Source organism: Panthera tigris, chromosome D2 (assembly GCF_018350195.1).
Source record: "Panthera tigris isolate Pti1 chromosome D2, P.tigris_Pti1_mat1.1, whole genome shotgun sequence".
Lineage (NCBI taxonomy): Eukaryota > Metazoa > Chordata > Mammalia > Carnivora > Felidae > Panthera > Panthera tigris.
The window spans coordinates 10,460,026-10,480,497 of NC_056670.1; the positions used below are offsets into that span (position 1 = coordinate 10,460,026).

The 20,472-nt window shown below is 38.1% G+C and overlaps 1 long non-coding RNA gene across 1 annotated transcript in view; it reads right to left on the reverse strand.

The window, feature by feature from the left end:
* Nucleotides 1-20,472, reverse strand: part of LOC122231731 — a 179,918-nt gene that overhangs the window by 115,005 nt on the left and 44,441 nt on the right. Inside the window, exon 2 of the long non-coding RNA XR_006208968.1 lies at nt 18,731-18,816. This is a non-coding gene — a long non-coding RNA (uncharacterized LOC122231731). The remainder of the gene's footprint in view (nt 1-18,730; nt 18,817-20,472) is intronic.

The window sequence follows — 20,472 nt, forward strand, 5'->3', positions numbered from 1 at the left end:
GTCAGGAATAGGAGAATCAAAGACTTGATTCTCAAAGTGCAAGTGTACCTGACCATGTCCCTGAGTGCCAGTGGCGGGACTATAATGCTCACTTATATAAATAACCCTCCAGGAAGAAAATAGTACTCATATAACTAATAAAAGTGACTCCATGGAGAAGGGATTGCTTCACTTGAATCTTGGCAGCTATAGTTTATTAGAGAAGAATCCACGGTTGCACTGTGATTTTTTTTTCCAACTATTTCCATAGTTTTAGCATAAGTTTACTACAGATTTCCATCAATTCCCGGAGACTGAGACATAATGACCTGCATTCTTTGTTTTTAATAGGCATGATATATTGGGAACTAAGTCTTGTTAATGCTTAAAATACATTTTTGTTACTTACCTAAAGTTCCCTGGCTACAATTTTTTAGCTTCCGTTGAAATGGGACCAAAATATGGAACAAAATTTGTGTCACTAACTGGCCAAATGTTTCAGCAGTAGAAGCATTTTTATTTTCTTTTAATGAAGCATGCATAACCAGTATCAAAGTAATTAAGGTTTGTTATAGAAAATGTGAGAATATATTAAAAAAAGAATAAAGTTGATAATCATCCATAGCCTCAGCATCTAGAAAAGTGACAATCAACCATCGTGCTATATTTCTTCGGAAACGTTTTGCTGAGTATTGTATTTATATAGCTGCAGTCTTGTCAAACTTAACAATTATTAGGTGCCTGCCTTCTTGGAGGGAATGGGGTAGTTGATACATGATACAAGGTAACATAAGAACTGGGATTAGCATAGTTCATGCATTTTAATAGCTCCAATACGTTTTTAAATAAAGAAAACATGCTAAATGTCATTAATTATCTCGGTAAATATTTACGAAGTGTCTACCACATCACCAGGCACTGGATGGGTGTATTTAATATCTAATCAAATGTTTTGTGGTTCATAATGGAATGTGTTTATTATGAGGAGCATTGAGAACAATACCCAGAGCTATCTGTCCGTCTGGAGCATCTAATCATAATATGTATGTTGACTGTCTCAATCCTCTGGTTTGGGAAGGGTTATGAGTGGAGCATTTGACTTGTTCTATGCTCACCCTATGTCTTCCTGGTGCACATGAGGTCTGTTTAAATTTTTTGTAATGTTTATTTATTTTTGAGAGAGAGAGAGAGAATGACAGAGCGTGAGTGGGGGAGGGGCAGAGAGAGAGGGAGACACAGAATCGGAAGCAGGCTCCAGACTCTGAGCTGTCAGCCCAGACCCAGGCGCCCCTTTCTGGCCCTCATTTAGCAAATGTCACTCAATTGTTGCAGTTCTGAGTGGATGCGAACTTCTGCAGTGTAACCTTACCTTACATATTTGTACACACCTCCACCCTCCCATCAAAGTGTGCTATGTGGATTCAGAGAAAATTTTGAAGCGATTGTCTTTAAGAAATGAGTGACATTAGGGGCGCCTGGGTGGCTCAGTCAGTTGAGCATCTGACTTTGGCTCAGCTCATGATCTCAGTTCATGGGTTCAAGCCCCGCATCAGGCTCTGTGCTGACAGCTCAGAGACCGGAGCCTGCTTCCGATTCTGTGTCTCCCTCTCTCTCTGCCCTTCCCCTGCTCATGCTCTGTCTCCTCCTCAAAAATAAACATTTTTTAAAAATTAAAAAAAAAGAAATGAGTGGCATTAGCCCTTTATGGTTTGTTCCCCACTCCCTTCCTAAATTCTATGAGGTCCCTTCTCATTTATTCATCACTTCTATAGTTATTCGATCAGTATTTTCAATACCTAATGCATTACTGAAGACAAAAGTTGATAGGAAATACAGAAACATAGGAGTTGAATAGTTTTTGATAGGTCTATCTAATACGACAGAAAACTGACAGTAAATTCAAAATGGAAAATAGGTTTGACCCACTTTATGGGTGGTGGCTACTGGAAAACTGTGAAGATTTGCAAAAGGATGTTAGTGGCGGAACAGGGTGCTGCCTGTCAGATGGCCACAGCTGTCACGTGCAAGAGAGGGACGAGTGGAAACTTTGGAATTGCAATTGGCAATACTTGTCCTCTATGCTTGAGAAAATGAAGAAAATGTTTAAAATTCACGCTGTGCATATCTGTCTGCTTAAAGCTAAGTTTCTCATTTTTTTTGTTTTTTTTTTTTTCAAATTTAGATCACCATTTATATAAAGATTGACTGAATTTGGATTTCTGAACATTCCTAATAGACCATGTTGTTGGTGCATGATAATATCTGCATGCAATGAAGCATCGTGTTGGAGCCACATTCAATAACAGGTGAGCCCATGCCTCGGTCAAACAAATGCTCTGTTCGTTCGCTCCAAATTCACGAAGTATAACATCCTAATGAGGTTGCTCCATGGCATACTACAGTGTGAAACGGTCATGACTAATTGTGGGGTGTATTTGCAGAAAGAATTTCTCTTCACTTCGCATTATGGCTGTAGCAGCGGTAGGGGGTGGAGGGTGCGGAATATAAAACACATCCCTGGATCTGTTAGCTCTTTATCCAATTTATCAAATTCGATTGGTTTAATTGGTATATTGCCAATTATGCACATCAATATCTGTCATCCTCACCTCTCCCCCAATTTCCCTCAATTGCTAAAAACATTATATAACTTTTAATTAGATAACTGATTAATTCAATTTGGATGAAGTACATTTGCTACCTAATGATAAAGAAGAAGTAATGAGGCTTCAAATCAAAAACACCCAACAACAAGGGAATCCTTCCAGCTCATTGGGCGTTCATTGTTGTGGAAAATGTACTGGAGTTTGTATTCACTCTCTGACGGAGGCTTTGTAGAGATACTTTTGCTTTTTTTTGTGTGTGTTTATTTATTTATTTTGAGAGAGCGAGAGAGAAAGAGCAGGGGAGGGGCAGAGAGAGAGGGAGAGGGAGAGAGAGAGAGAGAGAATCCCAAGCAGGCCCCACACTGTCAGCACAGAGTCTGATGTGGGGCTTGATCCCATGAACTGTGAGATCATGACCTGAGCCTAAATCAAGATTCTGACGTGTAACCGCCTGAGCCATCCAGGCGGCCCCAGCAACCTTTGCTTCCCACAAATTCAAAAGGGATTCCCCCTAGAAAATCAGTGATTAAATTAAGGTCACATATATGTTATTTAAATAATAGTACCTATGTTTAAAGAGAGAGGGAGAGAGAGACCATTAAGAGAGCAAAAGTTTTGAATTACAATTAACATACAACCCTAAATACAATTCAACTTGGTTTTATCACCAAGTTGGTAAATTTGTGATTCACATACTGGAATTTCAGAAATTAAAGTACAGAGCCTTGCAAGTCAAATTCTGCTAATGGACATTCTGCCAGAATGTATGTTGAACATGTCAACTAATATTAAACTTTCTTTCTCCTTTTCTATTATGGCTCTTGACTTTTATTTAGAAGAATATATCTTCTGGATGAAATAACATTGCATTACAATATCCTATTATTCCCCCAGATGACTATTCTGTGGCAATATCAAACAACATGTTTCCTCACATTTTTGCCACTTAAGGATTTACCATTTGGCAGTTCCTTTCTGGTTTAAACGGCATCCTTGCAAAGTTCTGTGGACATTAAAGGCATACAAGACATGGCCTCTTGTGTCACTGAAAATCCACTGATGGATATAATTATCCAAGTGTAACGTTCTGCCAACCAAAAGAAAGTTATGAGGAATGTTGGAAAATTTCCAACAATGACTCCTAAAATTTAGTCTAAAGAGTAATTGCTTTGAGTGTCTCTTGAAAATGCAGCTTCTAGATGCATCCAAAATTCTAATACTATATATTTGGATGTTATCATCAATCTCCATAAAGCCTAACAAATCCAAATAAAAGCAATAATTAGTCTTTGATCTTGAACACTGTGCTTTCTTATATAGTGTCTAGAAAAAATGCCATTAGGAAGCATTGCTATTTTTATGAATCTGTAGCATTCAATCCAAGTAAAAAAAGCATATATAAGATGTTGACGTCACATTAAGACAGATACTTTAAGCGCTATGACTCCTAAAACTATGTTAAGAAAACGTCTTCTGTAGTACTTGCTATAGAAATGCCAAAGGTGCCTCCAGGACAAGAAATCTGTATTTTTTTTTAATGTTTGTTTGTTTGTTTGTTTGTGTATAGAGAGAGAGAGTGCACATGCAGGGGAGGTGCAGAAAGAGGGTGAGAGAGAATCCCAAACAGGCTCCACGCTGTCAGTGCAGAGCCTAACACTGGGCTTGATCTCATGAACCATGAGATCATGACATGAGCCAAAATCAAGAGTCAGGTGCTTAACCACCTGAGCCACCTAGGCACCCCAAGAAATCTGTATTTTTAATAAGCTCCTTCCTGCCTTCATCAGGTAAGTCTGGGCAACTTTCGGATAGAGAGATCAGTGAATCTTTATAGACACACAGAAAATTTCAAGTTGAGAAATTTCACGCACGGGTGACAATGCAAGATACATTCTAAAAAAGTACATAGATGAATTTATCTGGAGTGTAAGTCACCAGCTATATAGTGACCTGGAAATGGAAAGGTAAATTGTAGACACAGGGCCTATAGTGTGGGCCATGAGGAGCTTTGACATTTGGAGCAGGTGAACGCCACGACCGGAAGTGTGCATGAAGAACTGTGGGTGGTTGGACAGGAGTGGAAACAAAACAGATGCAGACGATGGTTTTAGAACAAGTGTAACCCACATTTGGCAGAAAAAAGTGACCTGGAGAAGGGAGAAAGAAAAGCAGAAGCCAATTAGAGACAAAGGTCCCGGTGAATCTGTTTCCAGTCCTGCAGTCCTCACGTCTGTGCAGGACTGGCCTCCACAGAGAAGGGCCCCTTCAAGAACACACCGTATAATGGAGGGTCCTTCTCACTGTCTTTCCCTTTGAGAAGATTTGCTTTGTCTCTTTGCCTGAAGGTTGGCTCTTCCATCAACGTGCCCAGGCTCTCACTACTGAAGTCTTAATCAGAAAAATGGCAAGTATCTATATTCCTGGACACAATCAAATGTTTCTGAAAGAACCCCTTTATCTGTTTTTGATTGTCAGGCAAAGAACAGCTTTTGCTTTCCAATTGCAGTTTGTGGACTGCTCAAGTGATACTTAACCTCAGAATAGAGACATTTTCTAAAATGTCACAAAGGACAGATTGGAAATGTCTTAATCACATTTGGTTCCACTCCACCACTTGAATTTATTTTCCAGCATTCATTTTTAATGTCACATTTTCATAAGATGTGATATATTGAAAAAAAAAACTCTCAGGCTGAAGTCAGAAAATGAAAATGTTGATCCTAATCCTTGCCTCTTATTCAGTGCGGTACATCAGCCACGTGCCAGGAAGTGTGTGAGGGTCTGGGAAAGAGGACACATGAGGCAGTTTTTACCTTCAGGAAGCATGTCGTCTGGAAGGGGAGAGAGATAAACTTGGACATGGAATTGCAATATCATGTGATAAATTGTCAGGCATAAGTTTGCACACAGTGTTCAAGGAGCGCAGATGAGGAGCCTAATGACTTTGGGTGAAGGCTGTGGGAGAAGATGGCTGAGCTGAGCTGAACGTCAAGGGAAAGACAAGAGCAATGGGCTGGAGGGTGTTCCCTGCAGGGACAACCACGAGCAGAGCTGACAAGCAGCACAGCATGTGCAATGGTTTTCTCCTTGCTGTAGGATACAACACCGCTTCCTTGCAAAAGTGGTCTTCGATGGAGCTGGAAACACAGGAAGGAGGAGGACCACAGAGGTCCTTGCGTGCCCTTCCCAGAGCCTTTGAATCTGTCCTGAAGACACAGGGAGCCATTGAAGGGTTTTAAGCAGAGAAGCGTACTCTACAATCTGTGTCTTAGATGCATCACTATGAGAGAAAGGTGAAATACTAAATCTACAAATGGACAATGGTCAGACCACATGCAAAAAATAAAATTCTGACCCACAACCTGCAGCATCTTGCCCAGGAAAGCAACCACTTATGTATAATAAACAGCCTAGGCTGCTATAGGTCATACTTATAAAAAGACAGACTGCTATCCCCAGTAACAACCCAAAACTCAAACAATAGCTTCTATAAAATTGGCCCAAAGTGGCCAGGACTTGATTAATAACTGACAGTTTTTCTAATTTGTATGTCCCTACTCCCAGCTTAGGGCCAACCAGGCAAAACTAAATATGTTCCCCTAACCACAGGATGCCTTGTTTAGAGTTAGCTTGTCTCCAGCTTCCTGATGCCAAAAGCCTACAATCAGGGCATACCTGATGTTTCCTCATTTTTCCATTATAAAGCTTTCTCACTCTTCTGCCTGTCTCTAGTCTCTGCCCAAATGTCCGTGGTGATGACTGACTTCCTTGCTATAGCAAGCTCTCAATAAATAGCCTTTGCTTTTCTCATTTTGTTAGTTTTCATTTATCTTTACCAAGATCAAGAATAGACTACAAGCACTAAAGAAGAGTAAACCTGGAAGTGGGGGGAGGGGCGATCAGATAAGAGGTAATCATAACCAATAATAAAGCAACAATGATAACATGTTCTAAGCATTTACTATGTATCTGTACCACACTAACCACTTTCCCTCTTAGAATTTTACTGAATTCTTGAAACAGCCTGTTACACTATGTGACATCATGTCAAATATGCTATGAGACCGAGAAAGAGAAATTTTCATTTCTTGATGTTTACATCCAGTTAGTTGTAGTTACTAGGTCTTTCTGACAACAAGGCATATGCCCTAAGAATTCTGCAAGCTGCTTTAACACCAAAGTCAACATAGAGTCAGGGCTTACACTCACTCAAGGACTTCATTACATTTCTGTGTAACTCAGATGTGAGATAAAAATGATTACATGGTAAAATTTATTTGGGAAAAAAATGAGAATGTGGAAACTGATAGGATACGGCTGATGGGCTGAATAAAGAATCCAAGGTAAATCCATGCCCTGAGTGATGGTTGATCCCCAACCCCACCCTGTTTACTGTTGCCCCCCCAAGACCTCCCCCACCCACATACAAGCTTTGAGAGAGAAGAACAAGGGCTTTAGGGGCTAACTTTCACTGGACCGTTGGGCTAGTCATCAATTTCATCCATAAAATGGCAAGAATGACTGTCTTGCCTATCTCCCATGACTGTTTTCCATATCAAATAAAATAATGGATATAAAAATACTGAAAAGCTATACACAGACACTGGTTTCACATAATTTCTGGTAATATAGAAAATACTTTGTGACACATCTGGTGATAAATTAGAAGAGTTCCATTGTTTTTCAAACTTAAATTCAAACTCAAAGAATTTAATATGAATATTTATCACACAGGTGACTTAATAATCACTTTTTAAAAATTTTTTAAAGTTTTTTTTTTTTTTGAGAGAGAGAGAGAGAGTGCACAAGCAGGAGAGGGGCAGAGAGAGAGAGAGGCAGAACCAGAATCCGAAGCTGGCTATAAGCTCTCAGCTGTCAGTGCAGAGCCCGATGCGGGGCTCAAACTCATGAACCGTGAGATCATGACCTGAGCCGAAGTCAGACACTTAACCAACTGAGCCACCCAGGAGCCCTGATTTAATAATCACTTTTATTTTGTATGATCACTTCTGTCTTTTGTTTTCACACTAAAGACCTAAGAAATTGCCTGAAAATGTTGTTGCCTTTCTAGCAAGTAAACACAGCTGAGACTTCTTACATAAGAGTATGTAAAATGTCAAATCTCACTTGGCCAATACTCTTTGTAACATCAGGAAAATAATGCAGTCTAAAAGATATAAGCATGCAGAACCATTCAAAGAATAAAATTTTGCCTCAAAGTAGCCACGATGCTTCAGTTCCCTTTCTGCTTCTTGACTATTTAGCCTGCCTTCCTTGTCACAACATGGTCCTTATTTTTCAAAAGAGTAAACCTAGAGATGGATTTAAATATAAATATCTGTTCTGGGGTGTCTGGGTGTCTCAGTCAGTTAAGTGTCCAACTTCAGCTCAGGTCATGATTTTGTGGTTCATGAGTTCAAGCCCTGTGTCGGGCTCTGTGTTGACAGTTCAGAGCCTGGAGCCTGCTTCAGATTCTGTGTCTCCCTCTCTCTCTCTGCCTCTCTCCAGCTTATACTCTGTCTCTCTATATCTCAAAAATAAATAAAAATATTTTTTAAAAATTATGAAAAAATAAATATAAATATCTGTTCATACAAATTTTGGTATGTAAGTATAGTTATATAATATTTTCCACACTAAGTAAAAAATATAAAAGTAAATACACACACCCATTCCTTTCTTTGGAATTCAATAGTCAAATCAGGACTGCTTATAAAATGTGATGAAAATCAGACACTTGGAATACAAAGAGACGATATGCTAAAATTGCCTTTAGGAACTATTCTGTAGGTAACTTTGGACTTACTGGTCTGAAGTCTGTGTTCTGTGAATCCTTTCCCTTCTTGTCTTGGCCAGATAGAGCTTAAAGGCAAAGCCACGTCATATACAAAGTGGTATCAAAGGATTCGAATGGTGACTACAGCAATGAACCCCTACTACATACCAAGATCTGCACCATTCCACTTAAAAAAATCTTATCTCATTGGGGTACCTGGGTGGCTCAGTCTGTTGGGCATCTAACTTCAGCTCAGGTCATGATTTCGCAGTTCAGGAGTTCGAGCCCCACGTCAGGCTCTGTGCTGACAGCTCAGAGCCTGGAACCTGCTTCAGAGTCTTTGTCTCCCCCTCTCTCTCTCTGGCCCTCCCCTGCTTGTGCTCTCTCTCTCTGTCTCTCTCTATCTCTCAAAAATAAATAAACATTAAAAAATAAAGTTTTTGCTCAAAAAATAAACCAAAAAATTTTGTTTTAATCTTATCTCATTTAGTCTTAATAACCCTAAAATCTAAATACTATTATTCCCCCCAATGTATAGCTAAGGAAACAGAATAAAGAAGTTGAGCCGTTAGCTAAATTTCACATAGCTAGTAAATTGTGAAGCAGACGTGTGAACCATCTATCAGTTAGGATAAGTAAGTTAGGCTGCAGCAAAAAATAAACCCAAAATTTCAGTGACTTAACATGATGAAAGTGTATTTCTCTTTCATGCTGTATGTCTATCATGAGCTGATAGCAGGGGTCTGCCCACCAGTTTGTCAAGAATCCAGGCTGATGGAGCATCTACCATCACTAGTTCATCATTACTTTTCTTTTCTTATTTTAGATATAGAGAGAGATCACGAGTGTGGGAGAGGGGCAGAGGAAGAGAGAGAGAGAATCCCAATCAGGCTCCATGATCAGAGTGGGCCCCAAAGTGGGGCTCAATCCCACACCTCTGTGTTCTTGACCTGAGCCAAAATCAAGAGTCAGACATTCAACCAACTAAGCCACCCAGGCACCCCTCTAGGTCACCATTTCTTTTAAGACAACAGAAGATCTTGAAATAGGAATTAAGTGCTTCAGCATAAAATGAACAATGTCAACTAATTTCCCAGAGCTTATCACATGATCCCATGGCTAACTCACAAAGAGGTCAGGACGTGCAATTCAGAAAGCTGGAAACATCTGGGAAGGAGCAGTAGCAACCATCATAAATCATATCTATTCAGAACCTGTAGCAGTGCTCTTTCCATTATACTGGGTCAAACAAAACAATTATTCCACAAGGCATCTGGGTCTTTGACAGCATAAACATAAAATTTCCATTTGGAGTCTATAAATTTCACTATATATTATAATTTTCTGGTCTCTTTTGAATTAAACAAGAACCTCTTAATATAAAGATCTAACTGAATCAGAGAGATCATTCCATAAACATTGTTATCACCTGCAATGGGTTTTTTACTGCCATGTAAGAAATTGCCACAAACTTAGTGGTCTAAAATGATACATATTACCTCACAGGTTCTGTGGGTCAGGAGTCCGAGCATAGTTTAGCTGGACGCTCTACATAGTGTTTCACAAGACTGCAGTCAAGGTGATGGCCAGAGTGCGTTTTCATTTGGAGGCTTGACTGGGGAAGAATCTCTTTCCAAATGAATGGCATTCAGCAGGCATTGGTGGTATAGTGGCAAGCATAGCTGCCTTCCAAACTGAATGACACATTGACAGAATTCATTTTCTTGGCAATGTATGACTGAGGGCCCTGGCTTTTTGCAGATTGTGGCCTTAAGCTCTACAGGCCACTCACAGTTTCCTGCCACATGTCCCTCAACATAGGCAGTTCAGAACATGACACCTTGCTTCTTCAATTTCATTGAGAGGCTCTCACAGTCTGCTCAGACAGATTCTTATCTAATGTAATAACATCATAGGAGTAAAATCCCATCACCTGTACCATATAATCTTGGTTAGAATCAAGTTATAGATTCCACCTTCATTGATAAGGAGATTTCAAATAGATATGGACACCAGAAAGCAGAAATTATCAGGGATCACATTACATATCCATCATATCAACAAAGAGCTAAAATATGAAAACTGGTTCTTTGCATGATGTCTCATCTACCCAAGTTGTCTTTGACTTCTACTATGTAGATCTCTGTTGCTATACCTCTATTCATTATATAACTCTGTAACTCTTTATAAGCTAACCATCTCTTACTTAATAATAGCTATAAATATTCATAATTAAACCTAAAATGTCCTAGTCTTTAAAGTGCATTAGTCTTTAAAGGAATCTCATTCTCTTTTTCTCTTTGTCTTTCTCCCAGACACTTTAATCTTTAAAGTTCTTGGGTTTTTTTTTTTTTAAATAAAATCATTAGTGATATTTCTGGTCTCAGGTCCAACATGTAAAGTTCTTAGAAATTATCACTCCGTGCTAAGAAAGACCCGGACAATGACTTTTCATGAGTCCATCAAAGAAATGGAGTTGCAGTGTGAATAACCACCCCAAAATCTGGAGAGACAGAGCATCTAGAGAGGCTCAGTTGAGATCACCTTACCTGGAGCAGAAGCCACTAGAGCTATTAACCAATAGAACTTAAATGGTGATTCTGATAAATTGCTGGAGCAGGTGGGAACCAGTGTGTGCCCTCCTGGTGGGCACAGGTTGTGGGCCAAGGTAATGTGGGCTTTACCTTCAGAAACAATACCAGGGTCTCATGGTGAAAGTCCAAGAAGTTCATCGTGGCTCTGGCGGGGGGGGGGGGGGAAGGGGGAAGGAAAGAGTAATCCTTGAAAAACACACAGGATCCTTCTTAACAAAGGCCTACTTGTTGGGGTAAAGGACTGTGCAGAGCATTATTCTTTATTCCTCCCACTTTAGCCTCTCTGTTGCAACTAAGGAAGGAAAAGCAAAAACAAAAATAAACACGTAGTCAATGGGACAACAGGGATTCAAGGAAATAGAACAGAGGTCAGTGGGGCTGGAGGGGAACACCAGAGAAACATTTATGAAGGTTACAACATGTAAGAATAGGTAATACACAGCATGATGATACAGAGAAATGGAAACTCTAAGAAAGTATCAAAAGGAAATGGTAGAAATAACAAACATACGAACAGAAAGGAAGGATACCCTTTACAGGTTTACCAGTAGTCCTGACAGGGCCAAGGAAAGGATCAGAGAACTGCAAGATAGGTCAATAGAAAATTTTCAAACATAAATGCAAACAGGGAAAAAGATGGGGGGCTGGGAGGGGAGAAGAAAAATTTCAAGACCTGTAGAATGATTTACAAATGTCTAACATAGATATGATTGAAATACCAGAGGAGAAAAAGTCTGGAAAGCAGTCTGGGAAGACAGGAATCTTAAGTATAGAGGGAAAAGAATAAGAAGTTATTCAGACATCTTGTCAGAAATGGTGCAAACAAGAAGAGAGTGAAATGAAACACCCCACCAACTTAGAATTCTATATCCAGGGAAATTGTTTTTAAAAACTGATGGGGAAATAAAGACTTTCTTAAATATACCAAACTGAGGGAATTCATCACCAGGAGATCTTCTTTCAATAAATGTTAAAAGTTCTTCAAGTAGAAAAAAAAGGATGTATGTAAGAGAGTTGGAACTACCTGAGAAAAATAAGTGTGTCAATAAGAAATAAATGAGGGTAAAATAAAAAATTTCATTTTTATTATCCTTAATATATCTAAAAGGTGCATTTCTGTTTAAAGAGATAAAAGTAACAATGTATTGGGTGGTTATAGTACATGGATAAGTGAAATGAATGACATCCATGTCACAAAGGATGTGAAGGAGGGACTGGGAAGATTTTGTTACAATGTATCATCACTAAACAGAGAGCAGCACAGTGTTATTAGAATGAGTATTTATGTTAGCCGACCTATGATCATGCCAACCAGTAGGTTATTTTAAATTATAATTGATATGCTAAGAGAAGAGATAAATCTGAATTATATAAATCCTCGATTAGGCCCAGAGAAGGGAGAAGAAAACAAAACATAAATATTCAGTTAATGGAGAACAATTACAAACAGGGTAGATATCAATCCAACGCTATAGCAATGAAAATACGATCATTAGCCTAGATAGGAAAACAAGACTCAAATATATGTGTTCTAAAAAGACAAACTCTGAAGACTCGGATAAAAGTAAAGGGATAGAGAAAGATATACCATTCTTTCACTAAGCAAAAGAAAGCTGGAGTGGCTATATTAATCTTAGACAAATCATACTTCAGAACAAGAAAGATTATCAGTATTAAGGAGGAGCTTTACATAAGAATAAAGTGGTCAATGCTATGAAAAGATATAACAGTCTCAAGGGTTTATGTACCTAATAGCTGAATGTCAAAATACATGAGAGAAAAACCCATAGAACTGAAAGGGGAAATAGATAATCCCACTGCTAGAGTTGGAGACTTCAGTACCTCCCGTCAATAATTCAAAGATCAAGCAGACAGAAAATCAGTAAGGATACAGAGGTCTCGAAAAAGTACTATCAGTGATTTCTAATCTAATTGATATTTATAGAATATTCTACACAACAAGCCCATTATTTTCAAGCTTGCATGCAATATTCACCAATATAGAGAAGATGAGATTCTGGGCCTGGCAACACACCTTAACCAATTAGCAAAATGGAAATCATAAAAAGTATGTTCTTACTCTACAATGGAATTAGACTAGAAATCAATAGAAAGAGAGTGGCAAAATTCCAAAATAATTGAGGACTAAACAATATACTTCAAACACCTGGATCAAACAATAAGTCTTAAGAGGATGATATAATGTATTCAGCTAAGTGAAAATGAAAATACAAGTTAGTATTTGTGAGGTGCAGCAAAATGAGTGCTTAGATGGAAATTCATACCATTAAATACATATGTCAATAATAATTAAAATATAAAATAAAGGACGTAGCCTACATCTTAGGAAACGAAAACAGTAAGATAAAATCAAGCCTAATGAAGCAGAACAAAATAAAAAGTAGCTGAGAACTTGGAATAAGAACCTTTTAACACTGAATATGTGCTCAGACCTTCGTATCATATTAGAGTTTCCGCAATGACATAAAAACTAACTTATATATACTTTTAGTATTTATGTATCAAATTTTGTAGCAATTTATACAAATATAGATGCCTTATATGTATGGCATCTATACATATCATGATACATACCCTATCATTGACATCTTACATTAGTATAGTACATTTTGTCACAATTAATGAACTAATATATTTTTTTAATTTTTTAATGTTTATTTATTTTTGAGAGGAGGAGAGAGAGAGAGAGAGAGAGCAGGGGAGATGCAGAGAGAGGGGGAAACACAGAATTCGAAGCAGGCTCCAGGTTCTGAGCTGTTCAGTACAGAGCCCGATGCAGGGCTCAAACTCAGGAACTATGAGATCATGACCTGAGCCGTAGTAGGATGCTTAAGCACCTGACTGAGCACCCAGGCACCCCAATGAATTAATATTAATATATTATTATTACCCTCTTGCCCTGGTGGTGGGAAAACAAACTGGTGCAGTCCCTCTGGAAAACAGTGTGGAGGTTCCTCAAAAAATTAAAAATAGAATTACCCTACGACCCAGCAACAGCACTACAGGGAATTTATCCAAAGGATACATGAGTGCTGATTCATAGGGGCACAAGTACCCCAATGTTTACAGCAAGGCTATCAACAATAGCCAAAGTATGGAAACAGCTCGAATGTCCACCAACTGATGAATGGTAAAAGAGCAAAACTAAAGGATTGAAAACAGGAAAACAATAAATCAAGTCAAGGAAACCAAAGTCTTGTTCTTTGAACAGATTGATAAAATGTACAAATCTCCAGCCAGGCTGACCAGGGGAAAGAGAAGACACAAATTATTAAAATCAGAAATGAAATTCTGAGAATTGCATTGTAATTCTTGAGAATTGCAAATTCACTTGAGCCTAGGATTGGGCAAAGTTTTCTTAAACGCAATAGCAAAAGCACAGGCAACAAAAAAATACATCAACTGGACTTCACCAAAATTAAAAGCTTTGTGCTTCAAAAGACACCATCAGTAAAGTGACAAAACAACCACAGAATGGGAGAAAATCTCTGCAAATCATGTATTTGACAAGAGACTTATAGCTATGATACATAATGAACACTTACCACTCAATTAAAAAAAAAGACAAAGCAATTTTTTAAATGTTTTATTTTATTTTTATTGTTGAGAGAGAAAGAGACAGCGTGAGCATGTCAGGAGCAGAGAGAGGAGACCCAGAATCTGAAGCAGGCTTCAGGTTCTGAGCTGTCTTCGCAGAGCCTGATGTGGGGCTTGGAACTGTCCAGGAGATCACGGCCTGAGCTGAAGTCGGACACTTACCCCACCGAGCCACCCGGGCGCTCCAAAGACAACCCATTTTTTAAATGGACATAGAATCTGAATAGAGATTTCTCTAAAGAAGATTTTTAATTGACTAATAAGCACATGGAAAGGTATTCAACATTATTAGCCCTCAGAGAAACAAATAAAAACCACAGTGAGATATGCCACTTCACACCCACTTAGGATGGCTAGAAGACAGCCAAGGAGATGGAGATACAGAGGTTAGTATACTGATGGTAGAAATATGCAATGATGCCCTTTGGAAAAAAGTCTGGCTTTTCCTCAAAGGCTAACCAGAGTTACCAGGTGACCCAGCAAACCTATTCCTAGTTACATACCCCCCCAAAATAAAAATAAATATAAACAAAAAAGTCTGTACATGAATATTCATAGTAGCATTGTTCACTGTAGCCAAAAAAAAGTGTCAATCAGTTGATGAATAGATAAATATAGGTGATATATCAATATAATGGAATATCATGCAGTAATAGAAAAGGTCTGACTTTTGTTGATACTGAAATATTCTACAAGATGGATAAACCTTAAAAATACGATTCTGTGTGAAAGAAGCCAGCCACAGAGGGCCACATATATATGATTCCATTTACATGAAATGTTCAGAATAGTCAAATCTATAGAGACAGAGGTGGTTTCGTGGTTTTGTAAGGCTGGGAGTGATGAGAAGATTGGGGACAGGGAGTGATGGTCAAGGTGCACAGGTTTCTTATTGAGGCTGAAAATGTTGCAAAACTGAGTATGGCAATGGATGCACAATTGTAGGAATACACTAAAAGCCATGGAATTGTACACTTCCAATGGGTAAATTGGATGCTGTATGAATTATATCTCAGTAAACGATGTTTGGAAAAAAGCAGGGTCCTAACAAAAGTGCCCAGTGAAGTGCTTAGAACAGTGCCTGAAACAAAGTTAAATGCTATGCATATTTGCTAAATAAACAATCCTGTATACATACCACTTTAAAAAAAAGAAAAAGAAAAAAAATCACAGAGTCTTTGGACTTGGACTTCAGAGGGAGGTAGTTTGTCTTCTTCATCTGACAAGTGGGGGCATTCAGCACTCCGATTTGGGAACTGAAGCAATTTTCCTTTTCTCATATCAGGAATTAAATATTTTCAAGAACTAGACCTCTACTCTTCCTGATTTCTATTCCAGGGCTCTTTGCTCTGGACTGGACAGCACAATTTTTTTTTTGGGGGGGGGGAGGGCTTATTTTCAATCCGCTACCCATATTATGGCCAGGCTGATATAGAAGGTAAGTTTTTGGTTTATCTTCAGGATTCATCTATGAAACACGGTTGTACATGGATTGGTACACTCAACTACATTCAGAGCTGCACCAAATATGATGTGGAAATATTTGTTAAATTTTTGTTTACTAGAGCCCTTTTAAGTATGCAATGATTTATGCTGGAGAGTATTGAAATGATATTGTTTAACGATAATTTTATGGATTTAAGTTGTTCTGTTTTGAAGTGTGGCTGAGTAGCAATTGAAATCTGAATTTCAAGTAGCCACCTATCACAAAAACTATTTTGACTGAGCTTACAAATTTCAGCATGTGTCTAAAATGATGTTCTAGTTATTTCATTCTTACTATAACAATCCTGTGGTTTCTAGATATTGAAGTCATGATGCATAATGATAAAGACCTTAGAAGACAGAAGGGGATAAATGTGAAACCTCATGTTTTTTAATGTTGTCTTTATTAGCCAAAAGCTGTTTGATGAAAAGGATTGAAATGGCTTCAGCTCTGAGATGTCAAACTGAGAAAGGTTTTCTTTTCTCTCTTTTTTTTCACCGAAAATGTGACTTTATATTAATTATCTTATGGATTGTCTTAATTAGATCTCAAATGAGACGTTCTGGTGCGTTTTTACAAATACTGCTAATTACAGTCTTTATGTGGTCTACTCTAATCTTAAAAATTAGTGGAAAATATTATAATAAATAATAAATACTACTACTTTCTTAATCACTATGGCTGAAATTTAGGCACAGTGATAATTCTGAAATAGTATAATTAAAGTTTAAGATTGATTAATGAATATACTGGCTTTTTTTCTCTAGCAGTAATATCTATCCCACCGAAGCAACAATAATGAGTCATGGCTGCAGCTGACATTTACAGAAGTTATCTATCTATTCTGCTCACAAACAGGAATATGTCAGAATTATGCTAGAAAAGGAGGACCTACGCACATATTCTCATCTCTGTTAAGTTGCTGTGCATTTTTCCTTGAAGAAAAAATTCATATTTTATAGTCCTTATATCACAAAACTCCTTCACCTATTAAAATTTTTTCTATCTTGTATCTTTACATTTTTATGTTTTATGTAATTTACCTGTAATGACTCACTGAGGCTAACGAATCTGAAGATCTTTTGTAACTTTAAACTTAGAAAAATTCATAAACAATAAATAATTAATTTGAACTGTAATGCTCCCTAGCAAATATAACACTTTATAACTAGATAATATTTCTTTGACTGTGTAGAAGTGTGGAACTCTTTAGACTGTCTGGAAATGTGCTTTTCATAGGAAAAGCTTACTTACTAACTAGCTATGTGACCTTAGGTAAACCCCGCCACAGATAATACCATTCACTGCAAGACAGATTTTCTAAAGATAAGGGAAGCATACTCAGCAAGCCAAAATCCACCTCGGTGACTCTGTGGTTCTAGAAGCGTGTTCAAAATCTTAGGTTAGTTAGCAGTGGACTGAAAGCAGTGAGGATTTCAAAGGAAAAAACCAAACCACAAACCTTGTATCTGAAGTCTGCTTGTGACTTTTAGCAGCTGCTGGTCTTCTGGGCCAATTACAGAATTCTTTTGAAATCCAGTTTCCTTGCATAAAAAATAATGCTCATACCCAAGTAATAGCATCTCTTCAAGCTGATGAGAGTTTTTTTAAGTTTTTTGTTTTGTTTGTTTTTTTACTTCTATTCATTTCTGAGGGACAGAGAGAGAGCGCGAGGAAGGGAGGGGCAGAGAGAGAGGGAGACAGAATCCAAAGCAGGCTCCAGGCTCCGAGCTGCCAGCACAGAGCCACAGAGCCGGGTGCAGGGCTCAAACCCACAAACTGTGAGATCATGACCTGAGCGGAAGTCAAACGCTTAACCGCTTAACCGACTGAGCCACCCAGGCGCCTCGATGATTATTTTATAAAGCAGTATTCTGCCTCTCTGTCAGCCCCTTGGGTCACTCCTCTGCATAGCTGGCTGATGGCATAGTCTGCCTATCCTGCTAAAGGTAAACTGCTTCCCCCAACCCCCGCCCCAAGAAGTGCAGTCAGAGGCTCCCTACTCTCCCTCTCATTCCAGAGATGTTATTTACGCCCATGGTTTCATAACCTATAAATAGTTGAAAATCTGAAATCCAGCACTGAACATTGAAGTCAGGGGGTGCATGACAATATATATGTATATAAATTCTAATAACAATAAAAGAGATCATGTAATTAGTGAAATAAATAAAAAAGTGAATACCCATAAAGTTTTAACAGAGAGAAGGATAATATGTAGTAAGAAACCTTCCATCATTCTTGCTTCCCGCTGTATGAGATACTCCTTTGACAAAATGTTCTGTGATCAAATTAGTTTCATAAACGTCCCATACTGTATTCTCCTACATTGACATCAGAAAACCAAAGGCTCTAAGGAATACTCCAATGTAGAAATGCCAGCTTTGTTCAACTAGAATTTCAAAAATTATTTGGTAACCGAAATTATTAATATGTAGTATCTATTAATATATTGCACCATATAGCTTAGGAAATGTTGTCAAGACCTGTTCTTTTTAAAAACTTTGATTTACACCTGAAAAAGTCAATGGATTTAAATACCATTGTTCATATCATCCAGTCTAAGGGAAGCACAATTGGAACTCCCATTGGTCATAAAGTAGACTGTAAATTCAGCGGATAATTTGATCTGAATTCTCTGCTCCCATTTGGAAGAAATACCAGCTCATACCTTGCAACGAATGAAGATTGCAATATTTCTTCTGTAATATATCACTGAAGAATATCATCTTTTTGGAACTGGGCTTTTCCCATAATCTGTATAATAAAGAGCGAGAAAAAATATATACTGAATTTTAATGGTTTTTTTTTTCACATAGTAGAACCATAGATAACCAGTCTCCCTTTTTCATGACTAATACACACTTGAATGTGTGTATTCTTACCAAACACAAATACAAATATTCTTTATATAAATGTAACTATCTGTATGGTTGAATTGTATCTTCCAAAATTCATATGCTGAGGTCCTAACCTCCTTCATATGTGACTATATTGGAGAAAGGGTATTTTTTTTTCATTTAATCCTTTTTTTTTTTTCAGTTTTGATTGATTGATTGATTGCGTGTGTGTGTGTGTGTGTGTGTGTGTGTGAGACAGAGAGAGAGAGAGAGAGAGAGACTGCAAGTGGGGTAGGGAGAGAGAGAATCCCAAGCAGGCTCTGCACTGGCAGTGCAGAGCCAGACTCAGGGCTTGAACTCATGAACTGTGAGATCATGGGCTGAGCTGAAGTCAGGTGCTTAACCGGCTGAGCCACCCCCGCGCCCCTGCAGAGAGGGTAGTTAAACAGGTAATTAAGGTTAAATGAGGTCCCTTAATTTAACCCCTAATGAAATTAAATTAAATGAGGTCCCTTAATTTAACCCCTAATTAAGGTTAAAAGAGGTCCCCTCTTCAGTCTGAAGAGGAACCCATGCAATATCAGCTCTAGCATTTTAGATTTTTTTTCAAACCTTTGCGTTGTGCATAACTGGGCATCTTGGAACCATCTTAGACTATGGGAGAAAGTTATTTCTAGTAAGATCACAGAAAACAAATTCATTGACATTTATTTCATAACTGCCATTTAAATTTGTACCATTTTGAAAGACTAATATTAACTTAGATCAAAACAATGGAAATATCTGTTTCTAATTATGTCTAAAAGTGGTGAAATAAATCTCAAATGACAATACAGTACACTTAGGGAAAATTTAATAATCTATGTATTTGACATTTTTTTAAGCAGGCTTCGCACCCAGCGTGGAGCCCAATGTGGGGGGCTTGAACTCACAATCGTGAGGTCAAGACCTGAACTGAGATCAAAAGTCAGATGCTTTCTGACTGAGCTACCCAGGCACCCCAATGTATTTCACATTTAATGCCATAATTAGCCACAAGACAATTGAAACATGACTTAATTGATAATATTGAACACACCCATAACTTTTCGAGAATGTCTTTTAGAGTCAAGGTAGACCTCTCTGTCCAGAGTTTAATTTCAGATCAATAGGTTATAAAGCTTCCTCTATCCAGACTTCAGTTTTTTCATCTTTATATTTTGATAATCATATTCTCATTATATAATAAATTACATATGGCTTCAAAGTCTTAATGTTTATGACATTACATGTTTATATTATACAGCGCAGTTAAAAATTATGTTTAGATTTTAATTGTAATTCCTTATGTTGTCTTTAGAAAACTCAGAAAGCTTCTGTACTGTTTCTCTGGAGCCACTCTGCCACGAGCTGGAGAGCTAGAAAGTACAGATGTTTATTATCTCACCATTCTGAATGCCCTAAGTTCAAAATCAAGGTGTCAGCAGGACCACACTTCCTCTGAAGTCTCTAAGAAGGAATCTGTCTCTTCCAGCTACTGGTGGCTGTCTGTATTCCTTGACTAGTGGCCACATCACCCCAATCGCTGGCTTTG